At 42.5% G+C, this 17,669-nt stretch overlaps 1 protein-coding gene across 2 annotated transcripts in view; it reads left to right on the forward strand.

The window, feature by feature from the left end:
- The window catches only part of CCDC85A (coiled-coil domain containing 85A), a gene marked incomplete at its 5' end in the record, with an annotated part of 203,018 nt that overhangs the window by 10,441 nt on the left and 174,908 nt on the right, over positions 1 to 17,669 (forward strand). The window lies entirely within an intron of this gene.

Below are 17,669 nucleotides of genomic sequence, written 5' to 3' on the forward strand. Positions count from 1 at the left end.
CATTAAAAAAGAACTAGGGTGTCCTTAAACAGGCTTGACGCTGGGTTGCCTGAATGCCTGTAAATATGCCTTACTTTTCCTTGAGGATGTTCTCCATTGTGTTGGGGGCCTTAGCATGACTCTGTGACTTTCCTTTGCATCTGAAATGCATCAGATGATTTCTTTCCCTTTTCTTAAATATCTTTATTGGAGTATAATTGCTTTACAATGGTGTGTTAGTTTCTGCTGTATAACAAAGTGAATCAGCTATACATATACATATATCCCCATATCTCCTCCCTCTTGCGTCTCCCTCCCACCCTCCCTATCCCACCCCTCTAGGTGGTCACAAAGCACCGAGCTGATCTCCCTGTGCTATGCGGCTGCTTCCCACTAGCCATCTATTTTACGTTTGGTAGTGGATATATGTCAGTGCTTGAGTAGCATGCCTTTTTACATGGCGAGTCATCTTTCTTGTTGTTTAAATATTCCCCTTTAAATGTACAGATGTGTTTGGACACTCCTTAGGTTTCCAAAGTGCAACATCCACTGAGGCAGCTCTAAACCGTTTGGAAGAGGTTTACTTTTCTGCATCTTTGTTATGAAACCACTTGAAACTCAAGAGAGGAAAAAAAAAAAACTTAAAAGAATTGTGAGGGTCTTTTTTTATGTCAGCTGTGGCCGAGTTAGAACTAAAACGATTGGTTTTATGAAGTGGGATTTCTGCATCCAAAATATCTGGGGTTTTTCACTTTATTCGAAAGCTGCTCCGGAGGCTATGTGCAGTCAGCTCTGAGCAGTGCTGGAGGCCGCCAATTTTAGCAGTGACACGAAGGGGTAAATTTTCAATATTGTAGTTGGGGATTTACCTGTTGGATTCCATTTCACCCTCATCGTTTTCTCGTAGTGCTGAAAATTGACTCCTGAAGCTTGGCTTCTAATACGTCCAGTGTTTTAAGCACATATGGAACTAGAAAGAATGGGAAAGATCGGCTGCTGTTGCTTTCTCTGTTACGTGCTGGGAGGTGAAAGCTGGGAGAAGCCAATTCACCTGTTGTGTTGAAGCCACCGGGCTGGCTGGGGCTTTTACTTTGTTGATGGCACCCTTCCCTCACTCTTTCCAGGAGACGCTGCCCTGATTGCTGTGGGCAGCCTCAGCTGTGCAGTTCTCACAAGAGATGAAAGTCATTTAAAAAGATATTTTGGTTGTGTTACTATCACAAGATGTGTCATCGGCCATGAAACTTGTCTTCAGGGGGTAATGTGTTAACAGGAAGGTAAAGTTAATGACTTTTCCACTTCTTGATTACTTTTTAATGAGCATGAGAAGTAAATGTGCACTATTTTGAGCAAAATTTTTATCTTGAACCAAAATAAAGATTACTTAAGGGCAGCTGGTTCACTTACAAAATGGTTCTTCTCCTTACAAAAAGGCTTACTTAAGTAAAGAACTTCTCTAATTTAATGAGTGATTTAACTTATAAGAAGGGATTTTAGGTGCAATTTTTAAGCAATTCTTTGTATAAAGTAAGGTCTGTCGCTAGATAGGGATGGCGTTAATCATTGAATCTTATTGCCTGGGTTCAGATAAATTTCATGGTCAGGCAAATGGTTTTTTAAAATTTAACAATTTTATTCAGTTAAAAATTTGATGTAACATAGATGCATTGTTTAGAATGACACTGTAGTTTAATTCTTGTGTTTACTTCGGGTTTTCTCATTCTTAAGTGACATCTTCTGACCGTGGATATCCTCACCAAAGTGTATTTGTAGTCCATCTGCATTGCATTTTTATTTCAATAATTAATTGGAAAATGAAGAGGCACGATGAGGTGTTTACGGATCATCAACCTATAAACTTGGGCCCTGGTAGCTTGTGTTTATCCCGCTGTTACAAATTAATTTTTGATATGGATAGTGAGACATGATTTTTTCATATTTTTAAATCCCCCCACACTCGGGTTGAATTATTGTCTTATAAACAGATAGGAACCAGCAGCAAGGTAAATCCCAAACTGCAAATTTGCTGAGTCATTTACAGAATCCTTCTGTGTGGGGTTGGTGTGAGAGGTGAGTGTTTTGGATGAGCCCTTGAATGTTTCTGCATTAACAAAAAGCAGGTGAAAGTTGTGAGGGGCTGTCTTGTGCGTTTTGGGAGGCGTAGCAGCATCCCGGGCTCTACCCATAAGCAACCCCCAGTTGTGACAATTAAAAGTGTCTCCAGATGCTACCAAATGTTCCTGGGGTAGGGAGTGGGCAAAATGGACTCTGATTCAAGATCACTGCTCTAGAGCAGCGTTTTTCAGCTTGGCTGCAGGCTAAAATCACTGGGCTGACTTTGAAAAAACACTGGTGCCTGGATCCCACACTCAGATGCACATTGAATTGGTCTGGTACTGGGCCTGGGCACGTTGTAAAAAGAGCCCTTCAGGTGATTCTAATGAGCAGACCAGGTGGAAACCATTGGCCGAGGTGCGTGGTTGTTGGATAAGATGGGCTGGTGTGAGGGAAGCTCTCAAACACCCAAGCGTCCTCCGAAGAAGAAAGTTCTTCTTTTCTTTTGCTGAACTCCAGGACCGAGAAGGACTGACGCCAGCAGGTACTGGAAAACGTCACCCCTCTCAACCCCAGACCAAGGCTATCTGATAATGTACTTCTTCAGGGGTATGGGTTGAAAATTTGAGTTTTTGGTGGGTGGGATTATTTGGTTAATTCGGGGAAACTCTGGCATATGAGTCGTTTAAGACGACCTTTTCAAGCCTTCACATCCCGCTGGACAAAGAAGCACAGGAGTTGTAACCTATTTCCAGTGGATGTTTTTGGTGAATGTAGATCACGCGGCACCTGCAATCCTAACGAATATTTCCCACAAGAGAACCTGCATTTCAAATCTCCCAGTTTATAGGTTTTACCTTGAGTTTTAAGACGGCTTGTTATTCTCTGTTAATGAGTAAACGAAAGACGCTGATAACACAAAAATGGCCTTGTCTGCTAGGGGTGAGATAACCTATGTGTGGAAGAGCCCAGCAGAGTTTCTCTGAAGCAAGGCTGTCTGTGAATTAAGTAGTGGTGCACTACGGCATGAGAGATTGCTCTCATAAATCTTTTATTTTGCTTAGAGAAAGTCAGACCATCACTTATGAATGAATTTGGACAATAGAAATTGAATGTCTCTTGGGAGAAAAATGTCAGCAGTTAACAGTTATGGAAATCCTACAGAACTGATTTTAACTGAGGTCCTCTGAGTGTATTTTCTGTTGTGTGAGCTGACACGTAGATGGTTAAAGAACTAGATAGTAGTTTTTGGTCTTCAATCTTCAGTATGGTAATTTGGTAGCCTTATATTCACTTTGATAGGACATCAATTTTAAGATGTTTTGGAAAAATCAATCGATTGTACTATACCTGTTTGTGCAAAGCATGTTGCATTCATCATAAGAATACATTTTGATTTAATGACATAGAATGCTTAATGTTGAAAATATAGTTTGAGATATTGCAAAATATCTAAGAGGTGAACTATTATTGGAAAACCTAGATGGCTTAGAAAGGTAATTTCTAGTAGAATGTAAGGTTTTCAACTGCACTGGCAATAATAGCACAAAGCTATAAACATTCTTTAAATCTAGGGGACAATGTTAATCTTCTAAGGAGATTATCTCTATTATCTATATGCTGTGTGTGTGTATATATATTTCAGTAACTTTAATATTGCATGTGAACAATGCCAGCTATTCAGTTGATTCTGTTTAGCAAACAAATCTTCAAGTGCCTTGGAATTCAGTCACATAAGCCCGTTGATGCTGTGAAGCCAGAGGAATCCCATTCCCCTAATTATGGTTGAGCCCTTTAGACCCAGTTGAAATCAATTAAACATTTGTATTTGGGGATCCATTGCAGGTTTTCAGAAGATACACATAATAGAAAAAATACCATTGAGTTAGTAATGCCTTTATCTTTTCAACTGAAATAACTCAGAAAAAAACCTACCTTAGAACAGAATTAGGGTGAGTATTCCATTTCGTCAGATAACTCATTTTCACGAGTGTCAAGTGAGTACAGAAGCGGTGATTTGCTCTAAGCCTCTACGTTTACTCATAGTAATGATACCTTATTCTGGAGGCATCAGTGTAGTCAAGCTCTGCTGCTCAGAAGTAAGAATGTGAAGCCAAACTTTGCAAAAGCTTGAAAACAAAGTTTTACTTGCATAGCACCGTTGGGCCAGTGTGCTGCACTTTATGGACCTAGGCTCTAAAATTTCTCATTTTAGCCACTTCTGATGTTGAGAAACTCTGAAGCTAGATAGAACTGTGAGTCCCTACATTAAATGGCCCCAGGTGGCTTTTTTTTTTTTTTCAGTATCTACTTTTAATAGATTTTCAGTCACTTCTAGTACCAGCATGCTTCCGCAATATTCCTTGCTGCCCTCACCCGGCCTGGCTTTAACATCATATCCTCATCGTTTCTAATTTCTGCTCTGCTCTTTTTAATGGATAATCTAATGTGATTATCCATTTCCCTTGGGAAAATGGATAATCACACTGATTAGAACTGTGTTGAAAATAAGAGTAAGTGACCTTGAAGTATCCTTCTATGAGTAAAGTGCATGAGCTTTTGCGCACGGTACATGTGTCATGCATCTATCAGTTATTTGGGCTGAAAAAGTTTTTGCTTGTTTTCTGGGTCTTGACTATATTTCAGATAATTGAAGTATTTCTGTAATACAGGTGTCCCCTGCTTTACAAAAGTTTGCTTTACCAAGGACCTACCTTTGTACCTGTTTTCACTAACTGAAAGAAATCTAAAGCGGATTTTCAATTTTATGAAAAAGGTGAAAAGCAAAAAATAGCGTTCAGCATTTGTTTTGCAGTGAGCCCCTGTAGAGGCAGTGGATCCCCCGAGCAGGGAGAGTGGCACCGCCAAGCTCCTTCCCCGGGAACCACACTTAGCTTCAGGCCACCGTAGCTTTAAACTGTCTATGAGCACCTGTGCTTTATCTCGATTTCCTTTGTGCATCTGTTAGCCAGATGTGTCCTAAGGTAATTGCTGCTTTACTTTATCCCATTTCGGCTTACGAAAGGTTTCATAGGAACGCTCTCCTTCCGGTGCACTGGGGAACCTGTGTAACAACTCAGCTATTTTTGCTTCTTGGGTACTTTGGAACAATCAGGTTGGCCTTAGTACTACTTTAATGCATAATGTTTATGGTAAGCTTTGTGTACATTTGAAGAAAAATACTTATTTTTGAATTTGATTCTGGGAGATATTAAGAATAGTTTCATTTTCTGAAATGGGCTGATTTTCAAGGGTTCTAGGAAATTACAGATTCAGCATCGAGAGTAGGCCATGGGGCACTTGCGAATACAGACATGAAATCTCAGCTCTAGTTTATATGTCTCTAATCTGCAAAAGAGTGAGGTTCAAGTTACTGCTGTTCCTGACATAAACTGCCTTCTCTTTAGAGTGTCATTCAAGAGTTTCCAATAGAAAGAGTGGCTCCTCTTTCTGAGACCAGGGATTCTTCAACAGCAGAGAAGCAGAAGAGGTGTTTAGAAATGACAAAATGGCAGAGGAACAGTAGCTTGCTTTATCATCTTTATAAAGGCAATACTAGTTTGTCCTTAAGATAAGACAATGACTGGGTTATTCACACACAGTTGGGTCCTTTACAGTTTTCATGTAACAAAGAGTTAAATGTATTATAGAGCTACTGTACTTGAATCGTTATGGAAGGGTACAAAAAGTCTTGGGATTTGGTCTTGGCCCTGGATTGAAATTAGGCACATATTCAATTACAGGTAAACGAAAACTTCGGGAATGATATTTTAGTTTTTTCCTTCTTCAGATCCTTAGTTATTTAGTCCTTCTGTGGGCTTTTCTATGAGACAGGATATGTTATGGGGAAAGGTTGGGTTGGGTGATTGCTCTAAATCTGTATTTCAGTTACTTCTCTCTCACGTACTGAGTGTTCTTGTATGCATATTTCATCAATTATTAAATGCATTGAAGACATTGAATGCTTTCATTTCAATTTCAGCTATATAAAGCAAAGTGGATCCTTACATTTAAAAATCTTGCAGACAAAATATTTATAGCCCCATTTTTGCCTACTGCTATGGTTGAGGGATAGAATGTTCTGGTTACCTTTTGATGATCAGAACTTCAAAGGCAGTCTCTGATGCTTCCTGAGTGAGTTGGTTTTTCTAGTCAGGTACATTCCTTCTTGATGATAAAGAAAGGTCTTCTGAAAGGGCTTCTCATCTTTCTTCCAATTACTGAGGGGTCTTTTGGCTGTCAGGGGCAACCCCTGATCTGGATGGTGTGCAGCTACAGCTTCCTGAGCGTCCATAATTGCTAGTTGTTTCAAAAAGGTTAAAAAGCATGAATTGCATTCGGGTGCATTGGGGGGCATAGATACATGAGTATGTATATATTTATTTGGTTAATTGAGAATGTCTATTTTTTTATTTTATTTTATTATTTTTTATTTTTTTTGTGGTACCCGGGCCTCTCACTGCTGTAGCCTCTCCCGTTGCGGAGCACAGGCTCCGGGCGCGCAGGCTCAGCGGCCATGGCTCACGGGCCCAGCCGCTCCGCGGCATGTGGGATCTTCCCGGACCGGGGCACGAACCCGTGTCCCCTGCATCAGCAGGCGGACTCTCAACCACTGCGCCACCAGGGAAGCCCGAGAATGTCTATTTTAACGCTAAGAAATCAGGGCACTTTCTTTTTTTTTTCTTTTTTTTTTTTTTTTTGTGGTACACGGGCCTCTCACTGTTGTGGCCTCTCCCGTTGTGGAGCGCAGGTTCAGCGGCCATGGCTCACGGGCCCAGCCGCTCCGCGGCATGTGGGATCTTCCCGGACCGGGGCACGAACCCATGTCCCCTGCATCGGCAGGCGGACTCTCAACCACTGCGCCACCAGGGAAGCCCATGGGCACTTTCAATCATAACACTTGGAGCTGTAAAGTCCTCTACATTTTATGCACTTCAACCTTCCCATTTTCTGATTGAGAACATTGACTTCCAGAGATGTTCAGTGAATTACCCAAGGCCAATTGCCAGTTAGTAGAGGACTAGAGTCCCGCTGACTCCCAAGGAAAGGTGTCATTTTTATACAGAAGACATTTAATCTTCCAGACTTTCAAGGCACTTGATGTAGGGGTAATGTTAACAGTAAAGACCCTAAATGGAATAGGGACCCGGTCTTGCCCCATTCCTGTTGGAAATTCCAGAAAACCAGTGACCTGCAATGATGAGTGAGACAAGGTGCATGTCAGTAGACTCGGGCTTAGAGAGGTTCCACAGAAGAGCTGGAGGTGCAGGAGGGGAGCTGGGATCTGTTGCCTGGGAGTCTCTCATTCGGTTAGACGGGGTCCACTTGTTCACAGCTGGATGATCAAGTCTTGAGATGCACTCTTGGTGGAAGGAGTATTCCTGCTCTTGGCCTGAGAGGCCAACAGCCTTCCTGCCCTTCTTCCTCCCACACGGACTCTCCCCACCCCAAGACCACACTCCTCCAGATAAACAGCCTTGTGACGATGGGTTGACCTTAGTCGCATTCTCACCCATCCGCTTGTCTTCATAGCCAAAAGGTTCTGTCTGGAGAAGTGTCAGCTTCTGGAGCACAAGAAACAGAAGGAAAGACCAGGAGCAAGGGGATGTGCCAGATGGCAACACCAACTGCTCTCAAGGAGTTGTGTTTTTTTAATAACTCAGCTTACTGCAAACAAAACTAATTAAGCCTGTTATTCTGATTTATGCTACTATAGGCAGAAGTAAAGTACACTTACGTTACACTTTTGATGGCATTTAAAAGGTCAGAATATCTGAGTTGCAAATTTCTGTTCCAAGCAGCCTGCTCTGTTTGAACCACTCTTGAGAATTCAAATTAACCGGGCTCATGAATTCAGCATCTTTTCGATTTTCCTGGACAGCAAGCGCCAGTTCACCCGTTCACCTAAACAGAGTAATCAGACCCTGAAAGACAAGTCATTTAGTCATATCTGCCGATGATGGATTCCATGTGACTCAAAGGAAAGTGAGGTGAGAGTCAGCTTACGGGAAGGAGGGGAGAGAGTGAAAATAGCAGACAGAGGCTGTGTGAGGGGGATGCCATAAAGAATTTCAAAGGGTCTATTTGGTAGTGCCCCTTGTTGCCAATGGGCACCTGTCTTATGTCGACTGGCAGGGCCAGCTGCCTCATTGTTACAGGGCCCAACCAGAATCGCCCTGGTTATGGAGCCGTCGGGGGAGAACTGGCTGAGTTTAGCTGCTTACTGTACATATGAGAGTACTTCGGAAGAGAGTACCTTTACAGTTATGATCAGTTAGGGGTCTAGAAATAGACATTATCCAGGTGGTTTGCCATGAATAGCCCCTCAGTATAGTGACTTTCATGAGAAACAGTTAGGAACCAAGCTTTTCAAAATCTGTGGAAGAACAGGCTTGAAAATTGCTTATTTTTACAGTATCCCTTTAGCTCTTAAATGAAGACCAATACTTAGTCCTTCATAACTCTCAAACTATATGCCACATGGTTTTCACCCTTAGTTTATTTGGCTTTTTCCTGTTGCAATCTCAGAATTGCCCACTTCGGATTTTATTGGCCTAGCACTTGAATCTGTCCTTGATGGAAACGTTGTTCTTGCCAGAGTTCTATACAGCCATGTGTACAACAGGCATTCATTGAAAAAAGAAAGCTAGGCTAGTACTATTACACCTATTCACAAGGCATAGCTAGTTATTTTTACATTTGTAGGTATCTGTGGAATTTCACCCGTATGTTAAAGTAATATGTAGATACCCATCCTTGAGTCGGCATATGGCATCTAAGCTTCATTTATAGCTTTAAAACAATGAAACAATTTTATAAACATCCTTTAGCCAAATTCTGTTTTAATTGTGAGTAAAAGTGGTATTTATTTAACACGTATTTCAAAACAGTTAAAAAGTAATCACATTTGTTTCATGGAGTTACAATGTGTTGCCCTAACTTCATAAAGGGCATCATGGCACACTTGCCCAGCTGGAGATTCGGGTACAGAATTGGCTCTGCCACTTTCGAGGTCATACTTTGCTGTGTGACCTTTAGCACACCACCCACTTCTGCAGGCAAAATAATTTATCCCTCAAGTAAGGGGCTTGGAATAGAGTTTTTCTAAGTCAGTAGTCTCAGAATTTGGATTTCACAGGCATATAAAACCTGAGAATAAATGTGGAATTGCCAACTTTTTATTTTTGTTAGGTATGGACTGTTAAATAATCATCTATTAACACCATCATTTCCTAAAACATGGTTTGAATATTTAGAAACAAAAAAATATGTATTTACTAAAGGGTAGTTTTTCTCCCTCACGTTGTGCTGATACAGCTCTATATCTCTAATAAACTTTTTTTGAATAATAACATACAGCCCAGGGTTCAGATTCCACAACGCAATGCAAAGTGCGTTTCTGTGTCCAGCATGTTTTGGGACTTAATTTTTTTTTTTTTTTTTTTTTTTGCGGTACGCGGGCCTCTCACTGCTGTGGCCTCTCCCGTTGCGGAGCACAGGCTCCGACGCGCAGGCTCAGTGGCCATGGCTCACGGGCCCAGCCGCTCCGCGGCATGTGGGATCCTCTCGGACCAGGGCACGAACCCGCGTCCCCTGCATCGGCAGGCAGACTCCCAACCACTGCGCCACCAGGGAAGCCCTGGGACTTAATTTTGATCCCAGACATCAGAGAAAATCTAGTTCCACACAGCTTGGCGTGTTGATAAACATAGAACCCGCAGTGTTCATTACACTTAGGCAGGGTCTGGACGAACCGATGGAAACCAGGAACCACAACCCACGTACCACTTCCAGCTTCTTGCCCCTCCTCTCACAAGGACAGCCTGGAGGTCTGATCAGCTTGGACTGGGGGCTCCTCTCCCTGCTTGCCACCCCACCTGCCTTCCTCCAGAGTTTGTGCAGCTGGGCCTGAGCTCCTAAGAGAGCAGTGAGGATGTTATCCGGGAGGGATTCTGGGCTCAGGTGGAGGGTTCACTGTGCATGGCACGACCTGAGAACCTTGGCGCTAAATGCTTCCCTGCACCACTGTGCTTTCTTGGGAACTTGTCGGGGTTGCAGCAGTTCACCTAGCGATGTCCAAGTAGACCCAGTCCCCTTTGACGTAGCCACAGTGATGATTGAACACCTCATGGGTGACAGGGGAGCTAAAGAGGCTATAGCGGAGGTGACTTGGGATTCGTAGAGTCCTGAAGTGTGATTTCTTCTGTTTGGGCAGGTCTCAGATGGCAGGCTCAGATGGGCTGGCCACGTGTGAAACGTGCATCCTGCATCTAGTTTCTTATTTTCCCCTGTCTCAGTGGGACAGTGCTCTGGAAAATCAGAGCGAAGGATTTTGCTTTCGACTCCATTGCAGACTAGATTTTCTCAAGTCTCTTTGCCACCTTTGTACCGAATGGGAGAGTGTAGCTTATCAACTCAAGTTTGGTAGAGATTAAGGCAGTGTCACCAGGCTGTTCGTGCACTTTTGTTCTGTCCCATCCCACCAGATTTTGGTCATCTTTTCCAGGAACCTTGGGACAGAAGAAGAGCCGTTCTCTCCATTCTTTGGCCCTTTAATCCTATAACTTTATAGCTTGAGCTTGAACTACTTTGGGGTGAGGCTCTTCAGTGAAACTGGGAGGGTACAGCACCATTAACCGAAGGGAAGGCACCATTTCCTTGTAAATCTTTGCCTTGACTCATCAGGCAGCCACGCATTCTAAACAACGTCGGGGATATTGGAGATTTATTACGACAAAGGCTAATCAGAGTGTGTCCTGAGATAAACAGCATAGTAAAACAAACATAAATGATAGTTGGGAGAAGCATCAGCTGGTAAAAGACTCAAGGGTGTAGGTGGTAGTAGAAAACAAAATTCTGCTTGTGTTTCACTTGCTTCGTATAAATGTCTGTACTGTCTCATGTAGATGAGTGACTATTGAGAATAATGTATAAACATACGTATTTATTCGACAAGTGTTTGTGCGTCCCATGGGGGTGCAGCCTGGGGATACCCTCTATAAGGTAGAGCAGAAAAGTGAGCCGCAGGCCCTTCATACTAGTTCACGGTCCGCTGTATCCGTGGGAGGAGGTGGGTAACAGAGAAGGTGTACAGTTAACAGCCAAAGGGACGGAATGAGCTATTGGTGCTCTGGGCCTTTGTGGGCCTGGGAGATGGCCGTTCAAGGGAGCCCTGTTGTCAGGTTGAGTCTGGGGAAGAGTTGGATTTGGATTCGTTGGCAGGAGGGGTGAGGATGTCTGGGAGAGATGGCATGAGATGGAAATGAGCAGACAGTATTGAGGAGCCATGAGGATGTGAGTAGGTCTGTGCTGCATATCTTTGTTAGGTCGTGGCAGATGATTTTGCAAAGTGGGTAGAGGCTAGATTACATAGGATACTAAATGCTTTCCAAGAGTGTTTCCTGATAGCGACATTAATTTCTCATATGGGGAGGAAGGTAAAATGTTTTCAATTGTTTAGACCTTGTGGTTAAACTAAGTGGGCTAGGGAAGGTAGTTCCTTAGCATTTAAAAAGAAAAAATCCCTTGTTAGGATTTTATAACTCAGTTTAATTTTAATGGTTTGTTCCTTTTCTTAAGGGTTCCTGAACTAAGAATTTTTACAGTGATCTGGGTTTCAGGGCTTTATGTGCCCAGATTTATACTATCATTTAATTCTCCAATTATTTTATTTTTCTAGCAAAGACTATGGTGAATTACTGTTCTTTAGTGGGAGAGTTTTACAACGAGGGTCATCAGTTAAGAAAACCCCTCTTCTGACTAATATCTTTTGGGTCAGTAATAAAGATGTTATAAGGTTTTGGGGAAAACATGGCTTAGTTGCCCAGAAGGCGGGCATATACTGCCAAGTGGAAATCAGTAAATTAATTCTGTTAAAACACTAAAGTGAGAAAAATAATGTTGGAACCTGTTGACCTTTGGGTTGGTCTAATGTAGAAAAATTAACCTAGTTTGTCCTTTACATTTCATTCATTCTGATGTTTTCCTGCTTTAGTGTTTTGGTCTCATTTTAGCCCATGATGCTGTAGATTAAGTCTCAGATGGTTTTTCAAACTGTGCTCCACTGAGCCCTAGAGGAGGGTGGGTGCGGGGCACAGGCCAGGCTCTGCCACCCCCTTCAGACCACCACAGGCACCCTTCAGACCACCACAGGCACCCTTCAGACCACCACAGGCACCCTTCAGACCACCACAGGCACCCTTCAGCTGGGGCAGCTCTGCATTTAACTGGTTTGTTCACACTTCTGTTTAAGCTTCTACTGCCACAAAGGTGACTTTTTACAAAGTTTGAAAACCCCTGGTCTAACCCAGAGACGCCAGAAGAAGCAAACATTTGGATACATGAGCTGGGTTTCTGGACCAGTGAATAGATGGTCCCAGATAACACCATTTCTTGATTCTTCTTGTCACCGAGGATGTGTACTTGGCCTCAGCTGTGATGATAGGCATGTTGTGAAAACACACAATCAGCTTAATTCATAGGCGTGGGGATTGTCTTTTTCAGAGGTAGACGTTTAAATTCGTGCATCTTTGAAAACTTTCACCTTCAGGGTCTCCTCGTTTAGTCTCCACCATCTGTTCTTTATTTTGTGATGCCGTCTGGGACTGGAGAGCAAACAAAAGATAAATTCTTTAAAGGAAACCAAGCTTTTGTTAACCTCTGCTTAGAGCTGCTAAGGTACTGATCATTTTGAATGGTTTTCATAGAAGTGACAAACTTTTCTAGAGAAATTTAGCTTAATGGTTATCCTTGAATCCATCAACACACAGCTTTCTTCAGTGTGAATCTTCCCTTTTTCCTTTCTTTACTATGGAACTATGTGGGCAGAATTTACGTTTTATTAGCTTAATTAGGTAAATATGATCTTTATTGTTACATCAGTGGGTTGAATTTGAGTTTTGGGGTCGTTTAGTTGCCCGTCTGCCTCAATTCTGAGTTCTGATCGGAAGATTTATTTATTTAAAAGCCAGCTTTTAGTGGTATTCAGGATACTACATGATATTAGCTCAGAAAGAAAAGATAAATGGCTCATTTTATCTATAAAATGAAGCTTTGTTCTAGGTCTCTGCTCTCTCTTACACGCGCATGCTTTCTCCCAAACATAGACCTTACCTGTACCAACACCAATATCGTTAACTCACTGAAGATGCAGCTTCACTGCAGCAGAGCATTTTGAAACAGCGGTACATGTTACAGCAACACAGGATCCTTTGCTTCCCTGTAGTCATGACTTGTGGAATCCTGGGTTCATATAAATCAAGAAGAGCCCGGTGTGATGACTGGAAACTCAGAATTTATTGGGCCCGTCATGAGCCACTTGCCATGGGGTCAAGCAATGTCTTGAACCCAGCTTGACTCAGAGAAGCTTTCAGAGTGACTTTATACGCTTCAGGATAATAATTTCAAGCTTCCACCTCATTCTCCTCCTCCAGGCTCACCCAGTACATGTGATAAAACAGAGGTGGGGGAGGAGGGGATATTATCAGGAGAGCTGGTGGTAAGGATGTGTCCTCCCATCTCCTTGTAAACTCTTGGCACGTCGTGGTCTTCAGCATTTTCTCATAAATACCAAAGAAACCAGAATTTCCTGCTGTACCCTGTATGGAATCTCAGAAATGCCCGTTTGTAGTGTGGACAGGAGACAGCAGGCATTCTTCACCTGTCTCAAGGGCTTCCTGTGTGTGCAGGCCTGGGGCCAAACTCAGGCAGAAAGGAAAGGAATGGAAGGAATCCTTTGGCCGTGGTGTCAATGTCTGCCCATTCTGAGCCATCCTTCTCTGAGCAGATCACAGAATGGTGGCAGATTTGAATTTGCTCTCGGAGTTCATATTCAAGTCGTCTTTCATATACTCAGTCTTGATATGATCATTTATATCATAGCTTCCTCTACAGATGGCTGTGGTGCAGTGATTTCACAGAAGGTAAATAGAATGCTAATTTGCTGAAGGCAACCTATTTGAAAGTAAACATTCTTGTGGAGTCTCATGTGCCTTCTTTTCTCTGCTCCTTATAAAGAGAATGAAAACAACAGACAAACAAAACCCTAGTCACTTACAAAAAGATTAATTTAGGCATGGGTGCTATTTGGTAAAAATTAGAGATGCAAATAGGAGTCTGTTTTTTTTTCTTCCAGAAGTAAATGTTGACTTGTATGCAAAACTTCCTACTTCGTAGTTTAAATGAGAGTGGCCTTTTTTGTTCGTCTGTTTAATACTTTCATTTTTGGCAAAGGTTTTATTCTATAGTGGATTATAATGAACTAGCTGTACTGGTCAGTCTCCAGCAGAGATAGAAACTTGGGAGAATTTGTCATTTCTGTTTTAGAGACTTAACAATTTACATTAGTTTTAAGACCTAAGCGAATTTAGGTTGTGGTTTTGTCTTTGTGGAGATGCCAAAATACAGTTTAAAGGAAGATTAGACAAATCATCTATTGAAATGGTTGTTTATCCATCCATTCATTTATACACTTATCTTTTATTGAGCTACTATTATGTACTAGACTATGTGCTCACCTTTTATTCCCCAACTGAGTTCCTGCTCTGCTTTATAGACCATGGATTCCAGGCCTGGTGCTTGAACTCATATTTGTGACTTCCATACTTACTGGCCCTTGACTTTGAATGTTATCACCATGGCTTTTGGTGTTAGAATGTGGACCTTAAAATCCGTTGGAGATTTAAAACTAAAGCAAATCCTAGAGTGTTCTTCAGGAATTTTGGGGGGAGTTTCTCAGACTTATCTAGAGCTGACTCTTGCCTAATGTCATCTAAGGAAAAGCAGCAACAAAAGCTAGTGTGGTGCGGGGTGGCGATAGTAAGGTGATCTGAACCACTGACTGTGCTCTTTGAAAGTGGCCATCACCAAGCGCACATCCCTTTGCCTCCATAGAATCTACATACTACATGAGGCGTTGCAAACTAATGGTCTTAGGACCAAATCCAGTGACAATCATGTTTTATTTGGCCCACACATTCTTCTACCAATTGGAAAAGTCATGTACAAATCTAGGTTTCTGACTTCAGAGAGGGTCTTCTGACACTGGTGCTGTGTCAGCGGGACAAAGTAGTGGCTGCCTCTTTAGTGGAGGTGTTCTAGTATTTCTATTGCTCTAGTTTTCTATTGCTCTAGTATTCTATTCTAGTTTTCTATTGCAAACCCTCTCAGCACCTAGTGTTCTAAAACTGCACGTAGCCCTTTCATCATGCTCATGGATTCTGTGAGTCAGATATTTGGACAAGGCATACATAGTGGGGATGGTTTGCTTTTATTCCACTGTGTCTGGGTCTTCAGCTGGGGAGACTTCGGGGAGCCGAAGTCATCTGGAGGTGTCCTTATTCACATATCTTGTACTTGGGCTGGGATGACTTGGGGCTCCTTGGGTATCCCCAAGTCTGTATGCATCTCCCATTCTTTCCATGTGTTCTTCCTGTGTGTCTTCTGTGACTTGGCAGCCTCAGGATAGTCGGGCTTGCTACGTGGTGGCACAGTGATCCAAGAGCAGGTGTTCCAGCAGAACAAGGCAAGAGCCACCTGGCCTTTTAGGACCTATCCTCAGAGGTCATAATGTGCCGCTTTCCTTGTACTCTATTGGTTGAGTCTCCAGCCCACCAAGATGTAGAGAGAAAAGTCATAGACCCCTCCTCTCCATGGGCTAAGTGTCAAGGAATTTTCAACTTTGTTCTAAAACCACCCAAGGGGGAAGACATGTTTCCATTCGTTGTAGTCCTCACCACCCCTTGTTACATGACATCCAGGCTGCTTTACCCATTTCTATCCTCCGACTGCCCCTGAGGGCACTTGAGTAAGCGATTACTGCTCTTCCTTGGTACTTCCAAATTTTTGAGGAACCACAAATTAGGTAGAGTTTCTTTTGTCAACATTCATAATGATAAATCGAAGTGTGCCCGTTGGGGAAGGGAGTGGAAGGCAACATGTACTCAGATTGCAAACTCCTTTGGGGAAGGAGTGTATGATGTTTGGCTGGGGGAAATAATCCGCGGAGCTGGGATTCATGCTTTTGTTGGCCGTGTTCTTTATTTACACTTGTAGAAATGTGTTATCTTACTCATGTATTCATTTCCTTATTTCTTATTCTTGGCTGGTGCATTTCCTTATTCTGGGGAAAATGGGCCAAGCCATTTATTTGTTTATTCTTTTAAAAATATCCTGTGGATGTTATCACTTTCATTGTAAATAGTGAAGTCTTGTTTATTGGTGCTACAGTGGTAGGAATGTTAGAAATAAAGCAACCGCAGGTTTAAAAAATTAAAGAAAAGCATCTAAAACCAGTATTATTGTCTTCCTTCTCATTTTCACCAACCTCTCTTCTTCCAGTGAAGGTATCGCAGTTGTCCTAGTTGGAATATTGGGTGTTATCCAGTCTCTTCCTTGCCCACCATCCTAGACTGTCAAATTTATTTATTCTTCTCAATATTCCTTCTCTGTGTCCCCTGTCCCCACTGTCACTCCCTTAGCTCAGCCTCTCATCACTGGGACTTCTGGTAGTAGACCACCTCCCTGGATGTTCTCATCTCTAATATCTCCCATTCCAAACTGTCCTCTGTTTCAGAGTGATCTTCCAAAAATCTCTATCAGACCATGTTAATTCTCTGCTACCAAGCTGACAGTGGCGTCTCTATGCCTCTGGATAAAACTCAGTCTCCTTTTATAAATGGTATAGGAGATCCTAACAGAATCTGAACCCAGCTTAGCTCTTAGACCTCATATCCGAATTGCTCTTATCCCCTCCAGGACCTTCACACCCTAAGTTACTCTGGTCATAACTGGCCACTTGCTCCCAAGTACTTGCCAGGTACACCTGGCCATGTGCTACACTGGAAGCCTTTGCTGGTGTTCTGTCTTTCCCATTCTGTGCCAAACGCCTCATCTTTGGATTTCGGTAACATCCCAGAGTGTTTATCCAGTATAATAATTTGTTTACCATCTGCCTTCCCAATTCTAATTTAGATTTCTTGAAGGCAGAAACCATCTTTTTTCTCTGTATATCAATGCCTGGCATAAGTAGGGCTGTTGGTAAATGTTCACGGAATGGCTGACTGGTTGAAGCCCACCAGTGATTCCATTCCAAAATTACCCTTGCGGTAGAGAGTACTTATGATGGGAGAGAGGATCCTCTTCCAAGTTCCTGTTTGGCAGGGGGAAGGCATCATTCTCTGTGCTCTTCACACTGAAGAATGAAAGATCTTTTTCTAAAATCTGTATATTCTGATAATATGTTTGTGTACATTACAAAAGAAAGTATGAAATCTAGTCCTTCCTGGTAAATGTCAAGAAGAACCTTCCTTTGTGTGTACCTACACTTGTGATCCATTTCTTAGTTCCCTCAGTGAACAGCTCGAATTTTCACAAAAATTCTCTCGGAAGCATCCTGGTATAGTGGGCAGGACGTGGACTTGGAGCCACACGCAGTCTCTGCAAATTCTGGGTCTAGTCCTTCTTAAACTACGCATCCTAGGGGACAGCTTATGTCATTTCTCAGAGTCTCACCTTATTTATAAAATGTAAACAGCAGATAATAGTGGGAGTTGATAAATGTTAGGTCCCTTCCTTCCTCCAGAGGGAAAATAATAGTGCACCTATTTTTCGTATTTGCTTGACAGTCGGAGAGCCGT

This window comes from Grampus griseus (genome assembly GCF_964374135.1).
Source record: "Grampus griseus genome assembly, chromosome: 15".
NCBI lineage: Eukaryota > Metazoa > Chordata > Mammalia > Artiodactyla > Delphinidae > Grampus > Grampus griseus.